Source organism: Nothobranchius furzeri, chromosome 5 (assembly GCF_043380555.1).
Source record: "Nothobranchius furzeri strain GRZ-AD chromosome 5, NfurGRZ-RIMD1, whole genome shotgun sequence".
In the NCBI taxonomy this organism is placed as follows: domain Eukaryota; kingdom Metazoa; phylum Chordata; class Actinopteri; order Cyprinodontiformes; family Nothobranchiidae; genus Nothobranchius; species Nothobranchius furzeri.
Genome location: NC_091745.1, coordinates 2,926,212 through 2,946,507, shown reverse-complemented (window position 1 = coordinate 2,946,507; position 20,296 = coordinate 2,926,212).

Genomic DNA, 20,296 nt, shown 5'->3' with positions numbered 1-20,296 from the left:
GCCATCCTCTCAGCTCAGCTTGGAAAAGACGTGATGATGGAAAAGTGTGAGGGCTTTTACAGGAGTGGAAATCTAAGCATTGGTTCCCCAGAACTCTACTCGGCTGTGTCACATAAAGAGTTTTTTAGGCAGATGAAAGCATTTATTTCTGTGTTGCATTTCTTTGATGCCTGAGATTTAAATGTGATCAAAATGGTGCTTTACATCAAAGTTTCAGTAGCAAATCTGCAAAGCAAGCTAGCTTAAAACATGTTGCATTCCTCGTAACAACATTCTAACATAGTATACATATAAATATATTGCGAAGATTAAAAAAAGAAAAAAAATCATCTTTTTTTTTCTCTAAAAATCTCAGCCAATAATACGGCTCGGTCTGAAACCAAAGACTGGACCATCCGGTTTTTCTCCCCACCAGACCACCGCACTTCCGCATTAACCTGGGTCATGATGCACTTGTGCATTTAGCAACAGAACACGACAGGTATGAGAGGTTAGCTGCTCAGTAATATCAGCAGAGGATAAACAGCCGGCTGCTACCACTCCAGCATTACGACCATTTTTAGGGCATTTGGCGTTCCCTTGTTTATTCTGGTAATGCATGTTCCAGTATGGGGAACGTGGTCTAGGCATGATATGGCAGTGTTTTGTGACTGTGTTTAAAAGCTAGCTTGTTTTGCGGATTTGTTAATCAGCCTTTATTCCAGCGACCACAGGGGTGGTGATGGTACCTGATGTGGTGAGGAGAGAAGAGGGTTTTTGTTGAAAGAATTGGAATAAATGCAGAAAGTGAGTTTGGTGGCTTTTTTTCTTTCTTTCTTTCTTTTTTTATGGACTGTTAGCTTTTTCTTCATGAAAATTACTTTGAAAGATTGTCAGCATCACACATGAATGTTGGGCAGTGACACCGGTACTACGGGATATGTCAGAGAAGGGTGTTTTTCAGTCTAAGTAAACAGTGAAGAGAACAGCCTCCATGTTACAGGGCTCACTCCCATGCCTCTTGCCACATTGTGATTTCACTGACCCTTTTCCTCCTTTTGCCCCGGAGGCTACTCTTATTGTGGCAATGTAGGCCTTCAGAGCTTCCTGCTCCCAGTTTGTCCTGTGGGAGAGAGGAGAATTAGAACAAGCTGTGGAAACAGCACTTTTATGGGAGTCAAGAAGACCCCCAAGATGGCTCTTCTTCTGTGTGTGGGAAAGTCAGCAGTAAACCCCACAGTCGCAGCAGAAGCTGTCCATGTCCTATATCCTCTCAAAGATTCTAAATGTAGATTTAAGTCAGTCCAGCTGAAATGGACTCATGAAAACTGAGTCAAGAATAATTGGACTAGGGTTGTCACAGTATGAAAATGTAACCTCACGGTTATTGTGACCAAAATTATCACGGTTTTCGGTATTATCGCGGTAGTTTTTAAACGGTGTTGCATATGTTCAGAAAGCATTGATAGTCCTGTTCTACACAAACTGAAATAGTTTTGAAAAGGTTTGACAGTGTTTATTAAACCTAAAATAACACAAAGCCTTAGCAAAAGTGCAACTTTTCACAAGTAAAGGAACAAATAGCTTATTTTTCTGGAGCGTGTTACAGTAGTCAGTGCAGGTTTAAATGATACAAATCCAAACATTCAAAACATAAACAATATGTAAACAAATCAAAGAAACACCACTTGTTTTCTCATATACTTGTTTTCTTCATTATCAAAATGAAAATCTAAAACTCCAGTCCACACTTGACTTGAGCACTGTACAAGTCAACCTTAAAAAATATGTATTTAAAATAAATAGCCACTTTAAACAAATTACTAAAATAACTACTACACTATGTAATCAAATCCAAATGTTCAAGTATAAATGGCATTGAATAAGTAAACAAATCAATGACAAGGAACTAATTGTATATTTCTCTTCATCATCAACAAATAAGATGCTTCATCCAGCAACAGGGTGTCCGTGACACGGTTTAAATGCTGGCAGAGGGCGCTGCGGCGACTCGTTGTATTCTCCCTCAACCAAAAGTCCTCACATCATGCATTTAAGCTAAAATGCTAATGTTAACTTACCTTGCACTGGCTGTAGAGACGTGGGTGATGGTCACGCAGATGTGCCATTAGATTCGAAGTGTTGCTGCCTTTTGCAGACACTTGTTTCCTGCACGTTCTGCAAACGGGATAGCCGTCTTCTATTAACTGTCCCTCAGCATTTTTCAGAAATCTAAAATATGCCCATACTTCCGATTTAGTCTTCTTTGAGGGCTGATGGATGTCCTGGGCGCTGCCGTCTCCTCCTTCGGCCGTTATTTCAGCTTCAAAGTTTTGGTGCCGTTGCAAACTAAAAAGTGCGTGTGCGCGCCGCGGGAACTTCAGCTGAAGCGACGGTGGCTGGTAAGGGTCAATCCGCCGAAACCGCGGCCACGGTAAACCCACCGAGATAATATAGTTTTTTAAAAACTGGACAGTTATTTTTATTGTCAACCTTTTTACCGGGGTTTACCGCTATACCGGTTACCGTGACAACCCTAAATTGGACAGCGTAGACCAATACTTTTCATTATTGATGAGATGTTGGGAATTTGTGCTATCAGTCAACCTTTGTTTGCCCAGCACTTTTCATCCAGCACTTGCAACAACAAAGAAGCAATAACAACAAAAATGGTCCCCAAACCTGCAACCCCAGAGCTTATCCAAGCAGATGTTGTCATGACCCGACAATGCCCCCTTTAGCATGTGTGCATCTCCTGTTGAGGTGGAGGCCAGGGTTCTGAATCCTATGGCAATTCCAGCAAATGTTTGTCGACCTTGTTGGAGGTTCTAGAGTCTTTTAGCTAGCTCTGTTTGGGACTCCAAACCGCCAAAGGTCAGGTTAAAATCTGTCAGGAAGCTTGTAAGTGGACCCCTAAGGAAGCCGGCCTGGCGGCTCTTAGCTTCTGCCCATTGGTGGGCTTTACCCTGCAGTAGGCCCACAATATGTGATATTTTTGCTGAGTCAGTGAGGAACGAAGATGGGATCTTTCAAAAGCTAGACTACAATGAAGTAAAAAACCATGGCTCTTGCCTTACTCTCCGGAGAATGTTTCTGGAGAGTCTGGGAGTCGGCGACCCAGAAACACAACTGGGTTGGCAGACCGGGTGGTTCCAGCTCGGGTGGAACTGGAGGTTCCAGGGCGTTTAGCTTGGCGTGGACTTGGTGTAACATGGCATCCAGTTGGTAGAGTCGCTGATTTGTGTTGGCTACTTGTTCTAACAAAGAGTGGATGGTGGATTAATGTTTAGACAGCATCTCTGCTATCAAGAAAGGGATGGATTCTGCAGCGGGGTCGGAATTACGGCCGTATGATTCTGTCATGACCTTAGGTACTAGTTTGACCCACGGCATGCAGAATCACAGGAGGAGACAAAAGGTAAGGCTGAACAAATGTTTATCATTAAAAAATGTAACGAAGCGCGCGGCTTGACTGGATGCAGGTTGATCCGTGAGGGATGGTTTTTTCCAAGAGGCGAACATCCAAAGGGGAGAAGCTGTCTGAGTGTGCCTGTGGTGATTTCAGAGGCGTGGGAGGGCGCGGAGCTCCTGGGGAAATCCAGGAAGGCTCAGGGACTGGTGGACGGTGGAGAGCGGGCAGCCAGGGGAAGGACAGTGTGACGTGGAATTTGAGGTGAGAGTTGGAGTACTGAAGATGCAGGAGACGGTGGTGGATGAACCTGAGGACGCATGGGGGGGATAGCGTCTGAGAATCTTGAAGTCACTGGGGAACACAGGAGATCTAAGTTTTGGAAACAAAAACACAAACAGTCACAAGAACTAGATTAATTCTGATATTCAAAACTTGGTTTGGCTAGCCCAGCGTGAGTAATTATCCGGCGTGGTGCTGTGTCACACTCTCCCTTAAATCCCCTGGGTAGAGACTGAGAAATCAGCATCAGCTGGACTCACTCTCCAGACACGCCCACCTGCAATCGACGCAGAGAGAACATAGCAGACAGAACACACACACACACAGACCGTGACAGATGTGGTCACAGATAAATTATCTTACTGCTCAAAGATCACAAATCACTTGATAGTGTTGTTTTTCATCGAATCGCTCAAATCATAAGCTAAATAGGAAATGTAGCAAAGGAACATGCAGACTTTGCCAGAGCTAGAAATGAATGGCAGACCTTCTGACGCTTCATCTCATGCTTCCTGTAGCATCTACAGTGGTGAGCTGGCCCGGCTGTTTCATTGAAGTCAGATTTCTGGCTGGGTGCCTACTCTTTAACTAATCCCGATGAATTCCAGATGTGTTCTTTATGTCATTATTCTGGTGAAGAATAAAATTGGCCACAATCAGCTGCTGTCCACAGGGTACAGCAATGTCTCCTTTTGAACATTCTTCCTTTTTTAGTGCAACAATAGGTTGACCAGTCTCCAAGGAAAGTTCTATTCATGTTGCGTTATTTAGGGTCAACCTGTGAACAAAACTGCTGATGCTTCAGATACTGAACAACAAACAGTAAAATACCAAATCTTAACAGCTAGGAATCTGAATGGAACAGCCATCACAGTCTCCAGAGATTCTCCAGGAGGCTGATAGAGACGTTTCATCAGATTACACTGAAAACATGACAGCTACAATGCCCGTGGTCTGTCAGAATTCATTTGCTGCTAATTGTGTGTTTTTTTTAGGTAAAAACAAATAAACACTGTTCTTGTCCATGTGAGTGCTAATATTCAACTCTGACATTGTCTGCATGTCAAATCTAATTTAATGTCTTTCCAACTGAAACAAAATTATTTTAAAGTGACCTTTTGAGCATCCGTGTAAATATACTGTGCAGTCACTTATAAAACTACCAGCTACCTCAACTGCACATTCATTTAGTATCTCCCACTTCCTTGTTGTTGCTCACTGAAACCTTCTCCTTGTCAAAGGACCAGTTTTAAACTTACTAATTAAGAGTAGAAAGAAAAACATCGTGATACAAACGAATGAAAATTGTGATTAAGTCCCTGTGTGTATTTTTCCTGGTGATGGGGCAGTACATACGCAAATCATTGCAAGCAAGCAGTATTTTTGTGTTCGAGTAAGACCTCACCAGCGGATGGCCGTGTAGGTCAAAAATCCCTGGGAGCTCAATTTTCAAACGAGTACTTCGTCAGGCTGTTCAACCTCCAGCATTAGACTCCCTTTCATCACTGGCAATGAGTGGACGTAAATGTGTAAAACAACATTTATGAATGGCGAACGTTTTGTAACCGCTTGTTACAAATCAGTTTAAGTGTTTTGTCCTCACAGGCTCCCATAGAAGGAAACATAACGTCTAATATGGCATCACCCAGAGACTTAGACCCGCTCCCATGTATTTTAGGCCAGGTTTTTACGGTTATGTTACGAAGCCGCTAATATTTTTCAACAACTGGGCATCATTTAATTCATTTTCATCAACATTTTGATGGATGTTTCCAGAGATTATTGGTAAAAACTGCACATTGTTACTTGAAAAGAATGATTGACTGCAAAGAATTATTGCTCTAAAATGAGACGTGTAAATATCACAACAGCTATGGGCCTAAAACTGAACTCTGAGGAACACCACGTTTTTACCTTTAGGATGAATGCTGACAAAACGTTTTCTGTTGAAGGATTTCAACCACTTCACTTGAAAACTGCAGCCATGTCCAGGCTGCAAATACTTTCCAAGAGGATGGAGTGTGGTAACGATGTCTTCCTCTTTGTGCTTTGCGGTAGGACCCAGTCTGTGGTGTTGTCTGTCTAAAGTGCCTATCTGTGTCTCTAAATGCATGAGCCTGTTGAAGGGCATGCATGTGCACTAGAGACGAGAATAAGGAAACAAATCAATTGGATACCACTAGTTTAAATCACAGACATAGCCCTAGTAATTATGTCCCATAAGGGAGCCAATAGTGTAATTAGGGGTTTGTACAAAGCAGAGAGTGGCCCACATCTGGGATCCCCCTGGGGACTTCGTGTCTCAGCATGTTCACCACAGTGTGAGAACCTCAGCCCATAAGCACACCTAAACACACAGCTATGCCAAACACAGAACCACATAACTATCTTACATGACAGGTTCAAAAACACATCATGACATAGTTTATTGTTAAAAAAAATGCCAAATCTTTCATTTGGACACAATTTTGATATGTTTTAACTGTACATGGTTATACATTGTGGCACAATGTGGGCTTTAAACCATTAGATTTTATTAAAAACACATTTGAATAAGGAAATATGTGCTTTTGGTTTTTTAGACAGCAGGTTCCTGCTTCAGGTCAATCTGTCAAACAAGAATTTTTGTCAGGATGAACCAAATGGGAGCTTTATGAACACGTTTTTGATAGCATCTTAACCCTCTGTTGGATCAAGCATGCCTGTAGTTGTCTTATGACTCAGGCAGAATATGACCTATAGATACAAATCCCTCGTCCTGAACAGAATCGTGAAAATAAACAGTGAATGTGAGGGTAATTTGCCACTCTGTGGCCATCCAGAGTGACCAGCCCAACGACAACATTTTGAACACTCTCACGACCAAAACCCACGATTCCTGTCTGCAATCGACCAGTGAGTGAAGACGAAGGGAGTGATGCTAACATCCAGTGACGAGAGTAGAACTTTAAACATAAGCAACAGTGGAAGATGCACGCAGAATCAAGTGGGCCACTTCTTATTTGAGTCTACTAATAGACGCGGCAAGGGTGGCGATTTTTCATCATTTTATCGTTGTTTCCGTTAGCTGATGGCTTTTAGTGATGTATGCTTTTTGCAGAGTACGCTTGTGATGTTAGCGTGTCCTACTAGAGCAGTTTGGCTCACTAAAATCTGTGTTCGACCGCTCTAGTCCTCACAGCGTAACATGAAGCAGTCCTGTAGGACAGCCGGCAAACGCAGTGTGGTACAAGCCTAAAGATCATTTATGCTGGAATGCACCATAAATGCTAAAGAAAATGCATCAAAGCTAAATAAAATCACACATAACAAACATTTTAACTAGGAATGGCGAATATTTCTGGCCTTTCATCATTATCGGCTGATATTGGCATTAAAATGTAATATTGGAAATTATCTATATCAGTCTCACCATTTACTGCACAAATAATGGACAAACCCTCTGCACCATCACCTTTAGGATTCTGAAGAGCTGAGCCCAGTGGGCAGCTCCCATCACCGCCATCTTGGCCCCGTCACACGCCTCGTCACCAGAAAATAGAAAAATGGAGCTGAGAGCAGGGCTGGGAGGGTGGGGGAAGATGATTGATCTCCATCCAACACCTAAGCTGATGTAGCTACGAGCTAACTGAGCTAACAGAAGCTAACAAAGGCTGGCGGCCACTTTCAGCCAGAAAACTGCAGCTGAGTGACTGTTACCCTCTGCTGCAACACTTTTAATTTGAGACTGAGACTGAGGCCTTCCCTGGACCAAGCAGGGGGCAAACCCACTAGCACGAGCACTGACGGCTCATCTAACACCTGTCAGTCAAAAGGACACGCGTCTAATTATTCCTAATGTCAAGCTTTAATTACATCCGAAGGAGTCACAAAACAATTCACCCTCCTCAGAGTTGTCATGACGGTAAACGTCACCTTTTAAACCTAAAATGTTTTTTGAACCAGGCTGTGAACATGTGAGGTTGGCATTTTTAACATGGGAGTCACTGGGAGCATGTTTCACCTCCTAATGGAAGACAGGGACATGTAATTTGTGCCACTTCCACTTTGGCTTCACATTTGGCAGGTTTTTACCAAGGGGCACAAAACTCCTACCATGCACATAATCCATGTCAAACTTTTCAGTTACTTCTCCTACTAAAAATGGCAAAATAGGGCAGATCCGAGGTCTGTTTGGGACGGTTGATTGTTTGGTACATTGTGTAAAGAAGTAGAAAATGTGCCCTGTGTAGTTGGCATTTGTCAGGATTATCTCAAAGAGAATGTGATTCAGCCATTCAGTTAGAGACCAAAGACATAAGGCACTTTTTCCATTGTCTGACTTAGATCAAAGTAGTTGTACTGCTTTAGTATGCATGATGTGAGATGTGTGATATTATTTACCTGAAATTATTTCGATTTCCCTTTTTTTTATGAGAAGAGACCCCGCATGTATCTGTAGCATTTTATGTCGGTATTGGAAAGTAAAAGTGTCCATATTGCTATTTCAGGTAACGATAAAATAAAAAAGCCAATACAGCACCCCTAAACAAAACCAGCTCTTTGATGTCCACTGACATATATGATATGATAGATATGAATTTGAAATTTCCAACATTCTTTTTGGCGGATCAGCCCCTGACTGTGGTGGATAAAGTAAAATATCTTGGTCATATTCTGAGAAGTCATTTATCTGATGATGAAGATATAAAGACATAATGCAGTAAGTTGTATATGCAAGCAAATATTCTGACACGTAAATTTAGTTTGTGCTCTGATGATGTCAAAGTGGTCCTATTTCGGACCTACTACACTTCCTTTTATACAGCTCATTTGTGGTGTAGTTATGGCAAATCAGCCATGAGGAAATTACAAGTGGCTTATCAAGACGCTTTCAGAATCCTACTTAGACTCCCGAGATGGACTTCTGCGAGTCAGATGTTTGTTGGTAGTAATGTTCCTACTTTTATGCTGTTTTGAGGAATTATATGTATAAAGTTATGTGTTGTCTGAATATGTCTAGTAACACTATAGACAGAGCATTGTCTAACCCAGTGGTTCCCAAACTTATTTAGCCGCGCACCCCCTTCTATGTCCCGACCATGTTGACGCACCCCCCAGCCCCACATCAGGGCATGGCTATATATATATATATATATACAGCACTCCGCTGTTTTTGCGGTCGGTAGATCTTTTAGAACTGCAGTTCAAAGGTAACTCATAAGGTGAATATATATGAACCCAGGTAGCAGTTTTTCTTTAGGATTGAGAGGAGATGCAGGAAGATAATAAACAGAAACAGGACAGAAAAATAGTTAAATAAAAACAAATTAGTTTTTGTACCTGCTGGTTGCAACAAACAGACACCATTGAAGGTAATCAGAAGTGAGGAACAGAAAATGAAATAATTATTTTAATGTTTAGAGCAGCAGGAACTCCGAGAGGCTGCAGGCGCATCAGTGAGTTTGCGGCTGCTGCGCAGGGGGAGGGGGGAGAGGGCTGAAGCAGAAACTACCGTTGTTAAAAGAAATGTGTTTAACTTTGAAAATGTGGGCGCAATTTTAATTGTCAAAAACTCCAATGAACCATTAGTTCATTTTGCTCAAATAGAAATAGAGGCCTGCCTCTAATACTGGCCCTCCTTCCAATAAAGGCCTGGAGCTTGGTGAGCGTGAGTCAAATACAGGCCCGGGCCTGTATTAGAGGATTTACGGTATCCATTCATTATTTTACAAGCACAGAGAGCCGCATCAGATGGATGGAAGAGCCGCATGCGGCTCCAGAGCCGCGAATTGCCGACCCCTGAGCTAGGGCATGTGCGGAGGACACACACACACACACACACACACACAAGCAAAATACTTGTTTTCAATTACGTTTATTGGGCCCACTTATATTTTCTTAGGCCCACCCATAAATGAGTTTCTGGCTACGCTAATGGTGACTTTTGACAGGACTTCTCTGAGCTCCGCAGCCATTACACTTTTCACCTCGCGCACCCCCTAGCGGCAGCTCGCGCACCCCTGATTTCATCCTCTCTGTTTAAACATTGGTATACTTGTTTGTATGTACAGGGATGATTATGTTTTAAATTTTTTTTCTTCTCATCTTTAGTAATGTTTAGTAAAGTTTAACTATATTCACCATCCCATCACCTGTGAATCCTAGAGCAAGTGCACTGTAAAAAGAAAAAGTTGATCCAACTTAAAAAATTGCTTCAATTGGTAACAAGCAATTTAATTAAGTTCATCCAACTTAAATCATTAGTAAAATTTTAATAATTTAGGTTGGATAAAATACAATTTTAATAATTTAGGTTGGATGAACTTAATTAAATTGCTTGTTACCAATTGAAGCAATTCAATTAGGTTGATTAAACTATTCTCTTAGCAAGGGGGTGTAAAAGGGCCTTCAGGTATGTTATCTTAGCCCTCCTCCTCACCAAGCTCTTGTGATAGAGGGTTTGTAGGACCTGACAGCTGCTCTCAAATTAGAGAGTATGAGAGAACGCTGCAGGACCCAGGAATGTCTGGATTGTCGGGATTGCCTTTCTCTTCCGCTTGGTCCTGGGAAGATGGTTGTGCCTGACTCATTGGTTTGACAGGATGCTGGATAATCCAGTCCATCATTTCTTTGCATTCTTGGCTTCATACCATTCTTTTCTAAAGTGTAGCTTGTTTGGAACAATCAGGGGGGCACATGTGCAGGCAATGGATATTTGGAGATTAATATAAGTGAACAGCAGGAACAGATGAATTCGACATGTCGGTTTTTTATGTGAGAAGCTCGATATTCAATGAACATACCTCCTCTTTGGCTTTACCACACTCCCCTCCCTGGTTGCTGCAGAGACAGTGACCAGGCCACGGTGGCTGGCGTGGCGAGAGGCATGGCTGTAAAATGGCTCAGACAAAGAAGCCAGCCTCTGTAATGATATAGTGGTCCTTTAGAATAGATTAGTCGGACACAACCTAAGATCACCCAGGAATACAGCAATTACCTAAAGCAGGAGTGGTGTGTGAGGGAGTTTCTCCTTTTTGTCCACCGATAGTAAAACCATAAAAGACTAAAATACAAGAGACTGACACGGCAGGGTGTGATGATGGGAGGGTCAACACAAACTAAGGAAGAGAGATAAAAGGAGAGGGGTGATTAGTGGTAGCTGCACAGCTGTTTGTGTGACTCTAGATGGAGGTGGAGAGGAAAGATGAGAGAAAAGAAAAAAATAAAGGAATCACTGCTCTGGGAGGAACAAATGACATGTTCATGGATGCTTGGAAGGGCAAGCTTCCAAACTGAGAGTGGGAGACTGGGTCCAGCTGTCATGCTGGTTTTGTCCTTCTGCCACAAACCAGCAGGTTGTTTTTCTTCAATGTGCTTTAATAAAAGGGGAATTACTGAGAGCACTCTTTCCCCTCTGCCCCTGGGTGGTGAGAGGTGGAATGTCTGCAGCTATCGGCCACTTCACTCACCCTCTCTGTGCCACCACTGCTTCTTAGAAAGGGCTGGTTTCAAACACTCACATGAACAAAGTTATTCATGTCTACAAGAAACCAAAAACTTTAAATTTCTACTAAACTAAGTCAATGGAACTTTTTAATTATGTCCAAATTCTGCAATTTGCTTTAATAAAGCTATAAAATGCCGAGTCCCCCCAGAGGTTTTTATTTTTGTCTCAGAGTGCATGGGTGGTGTGTTTGGGTTAAACTACAAACAGCAGACAACAATAAAAGACTCCTTTATGAAGCAGCCTCAGGGACACACTACTAAAGCCATGCTGACCTCAAACATCACTGTAGGTGGGTGGGACCCAGTCGTATTTCAGAACCCCCTTCCTTATCATTCGGGGGTGCCCGAGGCTGACCAGAGAGTGAGAAAGGAATGTGTATCCACCTTTCTGTCTGTGTCCAGTAAGCCTGCCGTTTCCCCCATTTGCCCCTTCATTTTGACTTGATCCTTGCTTTCACTGACCACAGCGCGTCACCGGCGCTCTTAATGAAGTCCAGCAGCTTCTCTGCCATTTCTGTGTACAATAGCACCTTTGACTGGATATAGTTCTGCTCCACAGCCAGTCCAGTGCACTGAAGAGGAGGATGGTGGGGAGAATGACCACACATGTAATCTCTCACTGCTCCAGTAGGCTTGCATAAGGGAGCCAGGGGCTTCCATGGTGGACACAGAGACTGCTCAGCCAACAATGAACGCTGGCCTGTTGAATTTGGAAAGGATTCAACATTTCTAAGATGTGTGTTAAATAACACCCCAAAAAGCTGGCAGTCTACTCATCTGTAGCACCATAAAGATGGTATTAACCCTCTGCAGGCAGGCGTTGCAGATTTGCAACGTTAAAACCTACCTACCTGGTTACTCCACATACATATTTCATGAGCATTTTTTAACTCAACCCGAACCCTAACCCCTGAAGGAGGGTTAAGTAAAAAGGGCAACTTGGTTAAAGTATACACCAAAAGTCTTTTGTTTTACCTGTAAAATGTACTCTTGAGGACCCTGTCCTTCTTATTTACAAACTTCTGAAGGGTTGGCTTGAAATTGTTCTAAAGTGAGATTTTTAGATGCTTTGTTGGTGGTGAGTTTCTTATTTGTTGCATTCTGAATGTTCTCAGAAGAATCAGAGAGGTTCTCATGCAAAGCAAGGCAAGCTGATCCGACCAGGACCTTCTCCAGAGAGGATTCCAGCCATCAAAACATTCTCAGGTCTGTAAAATTGTATTCTTAAAGCCTATCAGCCAGTAACTGTCTGTAGATGTCATGGTCCGTGGTGAGCTGCCAGCCTGTAACCCGGTTTTCTCCTCTGAGCATTGTTTTCACAGGTGGGCATGTCTGAGAGCTCCCAGCTGCAGCTGATTTCACCATCAAGGCCCAGGGGATTTAAGGAGCAGTGTGACACTTCACCACGCTGGATGATTACTCAGTTTGGGTAGCTCTAGCCTCCAATCTGATTTTTGATATTTGTATTCTGCTCTTGTTAGCCTGCCGCCTGAAAGAATCCTTAATGCCCTTCCCTGCTCTCCTGCAGGTTCCTCTTCACCTCATCTCCTCCAGAACAAACCCAGATCTCAGCCTACCTGACCACACTGCTTCATCCCCTGGCCGCCCGCTCTCAGCCGCTCACCTACCAACATCCATTCCTGCTCTGGACAAACCAATTCCCTCACCTTTGGATCTCCTCAGCTCACCCGGACCTGACAACCCTCCCTGAACATTTACCACTGCCAAGAAACCGTAAGCCCAGCCTCCAGATAAATTTCCATTATTTCCACCTCATATTCGCTCTGTCTCCCTCCTCAGAATCTCCTCCTGGAAACCTGCTGCCAGTCCTGCGTCCCGTCGGTTCCCGTCTCTCCCGCTGCTCCTTATTTAGTAATAAAAACCTTTTAACTTACCTTCCTGCTCTCCGTGTTGTGATTCTGCACGTCGTGGGTCAAGAAACTGCCACCCAAACATGACAGTAGATTGTTTTAGTTCTAGTTTGATCTGTGGGTCTCACTAAAAATATTGTTCCCTTGATGATCATCGACTTTATAACCTGTCTAAAGTAAGTTAAGCAGAAACTTAACAGTAGTTAGGGAAAGACTAATAAAATGTTTCAGACTGTGTGTGTGGTTATTTGGCAGTTACACATTAGTTATTACATTCTTGGTTTCTTTGGAAGTAATAATACCTTGGTGGTTAACCTGTGTTACACACTGGCTGTTCTGATTGAAAACCAACGTCATTTAGTGTTTTTTTTTCTTCGTGCTCTTTACTTAATGAAGCCCCAAGCTCAGGAGGGCTCTGCTGGAACATGAAGAGGCACAGGTGGGGCTGTGGGCACCGCCTCTCACCTCAGTGTGTAAGTGTGGGAACCTCTGAGCCACCAGTAGTGCATGAATAACAAGGATCCTGAGGGAGTGTGTCGTAATCTCCTCTAACACTCTTGTCTCTTGTCTTTTTCTCACTTACTGGAACACACGCATTTAGTTATAGGACAGAGTACACTCGTGCGTTTATCTCAATCATCACGTAATGCAAACAGCAATCTTCGAATGAAAGCTCACACACTCACACACACTCACACAGACACACAAGCAGAGACATATTTGTATTGTAAATGCAACCCCAGTCACGTAAATACTACCTTGCAGTGATTGATATTTTTTTCAAGCGGAGCTTTTCTGAAGAAACTTAAAAGACAAATCACTGCTAAATAAATAACTGGCAAGACAAAAATGTGACGTAGATGAATGGATGAAAAGTAACCCTAAACGAACATGCCCAGGTTCAATAGAAAATTGTGTGTGTACCCTTGATACTTAATTATTATTAATGTCATTTCATTTGAATTATATCAGTAAAAAACATTTTTCCTCCACAACCCTTTCTATATTTGAGTGGTAATGAAACATGGAACAACAGCTGCTCACAGACACAACAGTAGATCTAAAGCACAGAAAAGCACAACAGGTGTTTCTTTGACAAATTTTCATAAAAAATACATGATACAGGAAATTCTCTCTAGAATATTTTCATAAACGTTTGGAAGAGGAGGGAAAACTGGCTGTTGTACATAATCGGCCTGTGTTTGTAAAGGAATGTGGAAGAATGACAATACATTTTTGTTCTAATACAGATTTTATAGAGCTGGGTTGGTGGGGGTGATTGAGGGCAGTGGGCTGGCAGCTGTTGCTGCTGTGCGGGGGCCCTCGGGTCCTGGCCTACCCCTAATGGCCAGACCAGCTGTCGGAGTTCTGTCTGTAGGGGCGCGGGGCTTTAGGAGGCGGGGAGGGCATGAGAACTTCCACCCTCCTGTCCTGAGGGGCGGGTCCCCGCCTTGTCTGCCCTCCTCTGAAAGGGGGTGATTGATGGCGCAGGGTTGACACCAAGCTTCCCCAACAATTGGCTCAGGAGCGTTAGAGGATGAACAGAGAGCAGGGGACCCCTCCATGTCTTTCTCCTCTGGTTTTCAGAGGCAAATGTGGGATCAGTTGCAGATATAATTCACTCATTTTTCTCAACATGTCTTTTATTTGACATTTTTACTGCAGCATATGCCACTTGAAGCACTTTTCAAGGCTGTCACTGACATGATTCTATAGACAAGCTCAAGTCTTTGTTTTATCCTTATTTGTCAAATTAGATGTTTTTGGACCTTGTTTTTCAAAATGGCTCAGATGACCCTCGCTTTCATAAAGATAAACCCTCTTGTTGCAGAAGGCCTTTAGTGTCAAACCACTACAATTAATCCTGACCACAGCGAACTGGAAGCATGGCTCATTGAGGGTGGACAGTGTTGTGATCCTGAATGTGTGTGTCAGGTCACCAGCGGGTATCAACCCAAAGTCTCGGCACCGGGACCTGCTTACTCAGATCTGACCTTTTGCACTGAACCCTAGGACTCTCTCTCGGCCCCTTTCAGCAAGTCGCCAACATCTCTGTTCTCATTTAAGATTTACAGCCTTGTGTTGGGTTAGAGGACCCTAAACATTGTGTTGGGGGTGGAAGTGTTGGGGGGTGCACTGTTCTGCAGCTGTTTATAGTGGTCTTAAGTAGCTATTTCACACGGAAGCAGAATCATAGCACTTTGAATTTCTCCAGCTGCCAAGTCTCCAGTGCTTTTTGAATTGCATTCCTTCACAGAGTTATTGGTTGCACAATCTCACTTGTGTGGTTCTGCACGTGCATTCAGACCTTACGCTATCAGTGAATCCATAATCTACCAAAATCTGGATTTGTTCCTGAAAAAGAGAAAATATGACTCTCTTTGACCAGTCAAGTCTTAGAGAGGAGACCACCGATGTAACAAATCATCAAACACCTTCGCTTCTTGTACCGCTGCTTAATAAAACACTGATTTTTATAGGAACAACGGTTCAGGGGGAAAAAAAGACTAAGTGAAGTTTGTTTTCCTTCTGCCAGCTGTCCCAGTTTTCTGCAGCAGCAAGATCTGTGCACACATCCATGTTTTAATAGCCGTTTAGAGACTTTGTGTGAAAGTCAAACACTTCTTCCCACAATCCAAAGAAAGATCCATCATTCGTGTATGTTTACTTCAGGCAAAAAGCTCCAGTCTCCAGAGTGGGCGGAAGGAAAATTGAGCAAAAGAGCACAGTGAATGAGGATACTCGGTGTATTACTACAAACATGGCTGATGGTGAAATACGTCAAACGTGTAAAAGGAACAAAGACACATTGGTATAAAATAATGCTTTTAATACACCTAATTAAGGGGTTAGAGATACTGATTGTTGTTATGTACCCTTTTCACACTATGGCCATCAGTCCAAAAGAGATGTCAGATTACATGAACGCATTATAAAGTACTCTCATAATCTAGTTTTGGGTTCAAATGTGCCAGATCCTGTAAAACCTGTACTGTGCCAGAGTTTTGCCCGTCTTTGCTTGGAAAAACTGACACATCAGTGGAAAGCTGTCTGAACAAACAGCTTTGTAGGATCATGGGAAAGGCAGAGGTGTTTCTTTCCAAGCTGAAAACACTTTAATCTTATCACATACAGCTGAGTTTGAGCACTGAGGAAGACTGTTGTTCTGTTGTCAAACACACCACGGGTCCCCTTACCCGCAACCCCTTCAAAACCCACAGAGCCTCAGAACTTGAAACTAAAGTGAATAATTTTGAGAGCACACCCTTTTTTTAAGCAGTGATGAAACCAAAAGCATTTTAGCTAGTTGAATCCTGCTCTACAATTGGCTCTGACGTCTGTCTGTAGCGGGCTGCTGCTGCTGATTGGCCGTGACCGGTGTTGTAGAGGGCCTTCTAATCCTCTCCACTGGCTGTGTGGGTGCTCTTTGGGCTTTTCCCACATAAATCAGTCTGGCCTGGGTGGTAAAGTCATCACGTCCACTGTGTCCACACACACGGTCTGTTAGTACTTCTATCACATGGAGTGTGCTAGCTCTGAAAGACGACCAGGCCTTGAGGAAAGATGATGGCTGTCATGCATGGTTGCAGCAAAAATAGAAAGTTACAGTTAACGTCTGAGAGCATGTCTGTAAATGAGGATAGACCTTGAACACTGAGCGTTGGCTGGACCAATCCAAACACTGTATTTTATTAGATTGAAGTCATCCTGAAAGATACCGGGACAAACTCTGAAATTAAAACACTCTTCGATAATGACGAGTTTGAAACACTGAACATACATTTCACTTTCAGCTTTTTTAGGTTGTTTTGTACTTGAATGTAGATCAAAAACATGACCTCGTGTATGCTTGCAGACTCACGTTTCTACCGATTGTAAGGTGTTTGGGGTGAAAACGTGCGGTGACAGCATCCGTACAACATTTAGTTTTTTACACACGGGTGGTCTTCATTCTGCAGACTTTAGTCAGCTTTTATTCTTTACACTGCAAACATACTATATCCTTCACATGCGCTTCTGAATGAAAGCCTCTCTGTTACCGCTGTGCGTCACAACAGAGTGGTATTAAACACTCAAAGGGAGGCATTACTTTATACAGCTGGATATACAAATGAAGACAGATGCTGCTAAAGTATGTTTCACAATAAACGTGAATGCCCATGTGTTCCAATTAACTTTGGAACGGCCAGTTCTTCTGCTTTACATCTATGAGCTAACAGCATTCAAACGAAATGTGTTTGCGGGTGAGAGCAGAGTTATAAATCTGGCCTGTCTCATCTTTGTTTGTGTGACTGGAGATTCCCCCTGAGTCCAGCGCGAGAACTTTGTCACCCCAGCTTCCACTTTCCACAAGTTCTCTGTAAGACAAACAAATCACTTATTTGTTCAATTTATGTGTTTGGATAAGGAAAGAGTGTTGGAGATGCAGAGGATCACAAGAAAACTGTGGAACGTATTTAAGACTTCCCTTAATAATTAAATGTTATCGTATACTGACCAAAAGTAAAAGAGGGAAACTGAAGTCATATGCTAAGCTGGTTAGTAAAGATTGTCTTTACGGGATCTTGAGTTGGAAACAACTATACAGATAATGTTTTAGATGGGTGTTCATGACTTCAACTTTAATTGTTTGTTCTCTTTACTTCTTCCTTCTGTTGCATCAGTTTTTAGTTTATCGGTTTCTTGGCAATAAATTGTGAGCGGTGGGCTTTAATTTACTTTGTTGAGCTTGGATGACATGAATGACTTTAACTTTCAGCAGCAAAGCCTTCAAGTATTCAGGGAAATGAAGCACGTGAAACTATTGTAGGTTTTGTTTACAGTTGGCCAGATAATCTAAAGACAACAGTTTGTCTTCGAATGCAATGAACATTCTCTTCCTGGAGCCTCCTCCACCTGGAAGGCAGACAAAATTCTCCTGACACTCGCCAGAGTTTGGAGTGTGTTACTAGAACCCCCGGGGTGAATGAAAGTATTCACACCCAGATGAAAACACAAAACACTTCTTATCACACCTGTTTGTTGTGTGGAAAGCTGTTTTCACTCGCTGATGCACAGTTGGGAACTTGAATAGAATAGAATAGAATAGAATAGAATAGAATAGAATAGAATAGAATAGAATAGGGGCTGCATGACTTAATTTTTTTTTAAGTTGACAGTCAAGTATGAAATCTAGTCGGCTTTGACTAATCATGGATGATGTCATACACCTGAAGCGGCTAAAACTGATGATGGGTGACCAAGAGTTTTTTTCTGACGCGCGTCGGGAGGTGACGCTCTGGCACAGAGCGTCGCTTTGTGACTCCCGCGGTAAAACGGAGATTTCACCGAATTGTGACCTTTACCCTCTTGCTATTTAAGCTTCCCCCCACCCCCACCCTAACCTTTACCCAGTATGTCAGTCTAAATTTTCCGTTAAGCGTGTTTGAGAGACGAAACGCGAAACAAAGCTTTGCATGCGCAAGCTGGTTAAGGTTAGGATGGGGGTGAGGGGAAGGTTAAATTGCAAGAGTGGTCACAATTCGGTCAAATGTCCATTTTACCGCAGGCGTCATATGCAGACGCTCTGGCACAGCACATCACCTCCCGACGCGCAGGGGCTCGTCACCTGCTGTCTTTTCCGAGGACTCCATCTTGTCGGTCATTATCACGTGACAGCGACTAGTCTATGAAAGGCATAAAAAGTCACTACAGAGCAGTGAAGTCGAGTAGTCGACTAGTCGATACAACCCCTAGAATAGAATAGAATAGAATAGAATAGAATAGAATAGAAACACCTTATTTTCCCTCAGTGGGGACATTTTGGTATCACAGCAATGATTACATTCACAGCAGGAGCAAAAAGAAAAATGTAGGAGTAAGAAAGGCTAAAGAGTAGAGATGTTTGATATTATCGATCTACCGATATAATCGGCTGATATTGGCCTTAAAATGTAATATCAGTAAATATCGGTATCGGTTCTTACTCCTTAGTGACCCGACTTTTACATACCTCTATGTATTACACATAGGATGAAGTATCAACTACCCGTGTCCACATTCTCAATAACTTCAAACTTTCAAACAGTGCAAATCATTTCCTGGTAGCATTTTCTGACTTGATTTATAGAGCGGTTTGGTAATTTAAGAGCTCCATAAACTTCAGTAGACAAGATTTCAAATAGAAAACCATAAATATGTTTTAAAATCCCACGTGATTCATTATATTTACTGCCCTTTTTTGTTATGTGATGTATGTGTGTATCCCGTACCTCTACACAGTAATGTAAATAAGGTAAAAATAATGTACAACACATAATACAAAGTGGTTTTAGATCTCAGAAATGTTTTGTTCTGTTCAAGACTGAAATATTCTAGACTTAATTTGATTTAATATGTTTATTATGAGGTTTGCAGCAGATCTTCACATCAATTATCTCCCTAAGAAATTTAATTTGATGGACAATTTCTACTAAATTACTGTATGGATCCACAACTACATGGAATGAGAAACATGAATGGAAAACTGCAAATGTAAATCAGTGTGTTCAGGTAGAAAAATGCAAATCAGTAAAACAAAGATAAAGGAATGTAGCAGAGGTTGTTTACTGGTTTTGTGGGGCACGGTGGTGGTTAAAGAGTCTACCAGCTGCTGGGAGGAAGGACCTGTGATAACAGTCCTTCATGCACTGAGGATGCAGATGTCTGTCACTGAAGGAGCTCTCCAGCCCCACAACAGCTTAACTCGTGGAGTGGGACACGTTGTTAAACAGTGATGTTTTTGCTAGAGTCACCCCACCTCCTGCACTAGATCAAGGATCGAGCTGGCCTTCTTGATGAGCTTATTTCATGTCTCTTAGCTACAGGTAAGCTGCTGCCCCAACAAACCACACCATGAAAGATGGCTGATGCCACCACTGAGTCACAGTAGGTCCTTAGGAGCACCTCCTGCACTCCAAAGGACCTCATTCTCCTCAGCTGGTATGTCTGCTCTGACCCATCCTGAAAGAGCTTCACTGTTACCTTAGTCGCAGTGACATGAAGTATCAGCAAGTGTACAGGACCAACTGATTTGCACAAAAACGCAACCAGAACTTTGTTCCATCCATCATTCATCACACGCTGGGTGCCAAATGAAGCAGGTGTCTGTGGGGCCTAACAAGCTCTTGGAGATGACGTCACATGCACTAACGAAGCTGTTTCCAAACCAGCCTACTGCATTCATGGCCGAACTTCTCCCGGTAATTTATGCAAGAGGGATGAGGAATAGAGTGATAGAAAGGGGGAG